Source organism: Halyomorpha halys, unplaced genomic scaffold (genome assembly GCF_000696795.3).
Source record: "Halyomorpha halys isolate HHAL.00 unplaced genomic scaffold, Hhal_1.1 Scaffold1164.1, whole genome shotgun sequence".
NCBI lineage: Eukaryota > Metazoa > Arthropoda > Insecta > Hemiptera > Pentatomidae > Halyomorpha > Halyomorpha halys.
Window position 1 is genome coordinate 360,770 of NW_027115560.1, and position 4,282 is coordinate 365,051.

At 31.6% G+C, this 4,282-nt stretch overlaps 1 protein-coding gene across 1 annotated transcript in view; it reads right to left on the reverse strand.

The window, feature by feature from the left end:
• LOC136797077 (ATP-binding cassette sub-family G member 1-like) overlaps nucleotides 1-4,282 on the reverse strand; it is a gene marked incomplete at its 5' end in the record, with an annotated part of 39,861 nt that overhangs the window by 12,364 nt on the left and 23,215 nt on the right.

Consider the following 4,282-nt stretch of genomic DNA (forward strand, 5'->3'; position numbering starts at 1 on the left):
TTTTTTATTTTAGTATGTATGAGATCATTCATCACTATTACCTATTGCCCACAACTGTGTGGCAGATTGTAATATCTATCAATAAATAAATCTATCAATTTAAAAAAAAAAAAAGATCTTATTCAAAAGATTATTGCTTTTTAAGAAAATTAAAACCATTTCTATGGTTTTTTGGTCACCATTCAGATCATCCGATACACTCGGTGCTACTCCCAATCTAGGTAAGTTCATGTAATAAAAATGACATTCTTCAAATATCTGACTGACTGTAAGTACCCTGTTACAGTATTGACATTTTGGTGGTACACACGTTTGTATATTCATGATAGGCAAAAATAGTTACATACATAACACATATTCGTCCAGTAATTTATATAATAACTAGTCTATATAATAACCTCTACGACTATAAAAGGTATAAACTAATTTATAGTAAGTTAAATTACCTTTATTTTGAGTGCTGGCAGCCATATGTACGTCTTATGGTTACTGAGATATATTTTTCTAAAAATAAATTCGATAACTACTGATTTTTCGTTATGTTAATTGTAAAAACCATATCTCGAGAACTACTCAACGAAAATAGCTATATTAGGGCTCATATATTAGCAAATTTACTGTACTTTAAATGATGTTCATTTAGGTTTTCGAGTGTTTGTGGTAGTTTTAAAGATATGGAGCTCCGAACGAAATTTTATTTTTAAATATTTTGAAGCAGCTACCATTTTTTATTCCCCTACCTATACTTAGCAGACTTATGAATTTAGACTAGTAATTATTCATAGTTTTCATTAAAGTAATAAAAAATTGGGGTCAAATTACTGACCTTTTTTTTAGTGGGCTCTTGTACAAAGATCTCTACATTATGTCAAGAAATAATTAAAGTATATAATTTAAAGATACTCATGGCTAATTTCATCTTTTGTAAAACTTTGAGACCATCTAATATTTTGTCTGCCAACTTTAGCACTTTTGTTTTTGGAAATAATTATTAGAACTCAAACAAGTAATAACAGAACACTTGTTTACCGAAAAAAAGATTTTTTTAAAAATTATTTATTTAATGTAATTTACAACTGTACAAAATAATACAATAGGTAAATATGTAGTATGTTTCATATACACTTTAAAATCTTGGGAAGGAACCAACCATTGGTGGTACTTCAAACATTAATTTAAATTGGAAGGTCCCGTGGCCATCTTCTTTTCTATGATCTAGGCCATCTAGACGCCTCGGGGGATTATCAGGGATTGTTAAGGATGAAAGATTAAGAATTAATGGGTTAGGAGTTTGGAATAAAAAGACTCTGCAACGAATGGGATATTAAGGTCTTTGTGAATGAGTTTATTTGTGACGTAATAAGGAGCATCAAGGATTTTGGATTGTAATGATTGGATGCGGGAAGAATTTGATGGTTTGGTGGAGGCCCATAACTCAATTCCATATGTCCAAATTGGTCTGATTATTGTAGTGTATACTAATGAAAAAAAAAATTAATTTAAATTTTGCTTGGAAGAATTTTAGATCTTAAAACTGTAAGTTTAGTTTCTAGAACTTTTTTTCATCAACGTTATTTACAAACTGATTTGTTAGGAATAATTTGTAAAACTCGTAGCGCATTAAAAGCATTTTTCTGGAACTTAAAATAGAGTTCGTGGTAGTTTTAAAGAAATGGCGCTCTGAACCCCGAATTAAATTTTCTTTAAAGTTTTAAAACAACCGCCATTTTTTATTCCCCCTAACTATACTTGACAGACTCATCATCAATTTTGACTAGTAATTATACTTAGTTTTTAATTAAATTAATCAAAAATTGTGGTGTAATGTCTGACACTTTTTTCCACCGGACTCTGGTACTACAACAATCACTTAAGATTTGATTATGATATGAAGCTTGATAGAAAATTATTCCATTATTCCATGGCGATCCTAAATGTGACTCAAAAGAGAAATCTAAAATACTGGACCTTTGTATCAAGAAAGATCTTCTGACCTTTGCATAGGTTAACCTTTTCCTCATCTTCGTTATTCAATGCTCTGCGTGGATGCAACATCCCAAGTGCAGATATCACCTAATCTCCTCGTGTTCCAAACCTACGCAATATTTCCCTTTTCTGTATACTTTTTATTTTTATTTACATACTATTAAGATTGTAAACCTCTAATGTGATACTGACAAGCACAGAGACTCTTAAAAGAGACCCTATGCTGTCACACATGACTAAAAAGACAGGAAACTGCTCTTCGATTCCGACTATTATAACATTTACTAGACAAACGGTCTAATTTTCCAATCCATTACAAAAGACTGATCTACATGACTGTAATAAGGCCTATCTGGACATACGAAGTTGAGCTTTGGGGCTCCACTAAACCATCGAATTCCTCTTCTATCCAAACCTTACAGTCCAAAATCCTAAATACTCCTTCTTTGTCACAAATCAAATCAATCAGTACCTTAATGTTCCATATCCTTCCATGATAAACTTCCCAACCACCCAAACCCACTTGTTTCTAATCTGTCTTCTTCTTCAATACCTGATAACCTCCTTATGCATCTAAAAAGATGGCTTCGAGATTTTCTCCTAAAGCAACGTTATTGGAGTTATATCAATGTGTAGATTCTCCATATTTTCGTATCATGTTATTTTATCACTAAGAGCAAATTAACTTGTTGTTTAAAATTTTATTCAGCTAAAAATATCAATAATTAAATTACTAAAAAAAAAATCTTTCTAGTATATAAAAAAGTTTTTATTGAACACTATGTAATATTTTATTTTACATATAAAGTGGTGGGGCTGTCAAAAATTGAGTATAACAGATGAAGAGCGTTTTGCGAAAAAAGGAACAAACGAAATCCCCATTGACATTGTTAAAATTATTATTTTAAATTAAGCACCTTAGTGATCAACCACGAAAAAAAAATTAACTTCCATCAATAAACAGGATTTTATGTTTATGGAATCAAAAAAGTTATTAAGTAAAGAGAAAACAAAAATCGATTAAGAAAAAAAAATCCTTCTGCATCCTACAGCTTTTCTTATAGTTTGATATTACTGTCGAACAATTACGTTTCAAACAGAACACTACACCATGACCTTCATATCTCTTTTGTCCTCGACCTCATACCAACTAAATTCTATTTAAACCGTTCTAACCATCGTAATCCTTAGGTTCGGTCCTTATCCAGGTCCATCCATACTTAGAATCCACCTCGAAGTTTGAAAAGGGAATGGCCAAGAGACTTATCGTAAAATAAAAATGAACAAATGGAGTTCTGGCAATGGTCAGGTAATCCACTTAAGTTGAGTTTATTTAGCCATTGAGGCTTTAGCGCACTTACTCAGCCTCCACTGGCTCATTACCAGTGGTGCGGCGAGAGGGATGCGCTGGGATCTCAAAGATCTCTGCTTCACACGTGGGGGATACAGTGGGCTCGGGGATCCTCTGGTCGATAGTGTAAATATTGTATATAAAAGTACAACTGTAAAAAACAAAAAAATCTGTCGCACAAACTATACAGTGATAGGTTACTATAATACGGTAAAAGATTGGCACGTTAAATCCTGCTTATACCGTAACATTTTAAGCCAAGACAGTTACTGTCATAGTGTAAACTGTAAGACTGTTCTTATTAAGATAACATTTACTGTCGTGACAGTTCAGTAGCTCTATCAGGTCGAGTGTGATAAACGTCTGTATATGTCGCGATGGTGACCCTACCACCTTAAGGCATATTTATTTATTTATTTTTATAAGTATATTCTATTAATTTATCCACAACTACAAGAAGGATCCCTGGCATAATGTAATATAATAGTGTACCTGTTGGTGCCAAGGTCAATGATTAATTTTTAATTATTTTTAGTATTTAATTTAATTACATTTATTTTTATTTTTATTAGAAGTTGATTTTATTTTTAGAAAAAACACATGTATTTATAATTCGTATTAAAATATTTAAATTTAAGAATAACGGGCTGTGGAGGTTATTTGGTTGGCGTCCCCTAGCAACGGTTCAACTATCTACGGTCTTGGATCAGCTATCAAGTTGTCATTAGTCGTTTGAATAATTAATTTACCATATCCTGTCTGTCTGCGTTGTTTAGATACTTTTTTTTTATTTATTTATTTATTGATATTTACAACTGTATAAAAAAAAATACAAGTAAATTTGATCATAATGACATATATGATACAGGATGTAGAGAAACTACCCAGTAGTAGAACTCTAAAAACAGTTTACAATATAAGGTCACGAGGCCATCTTCTTTTCAG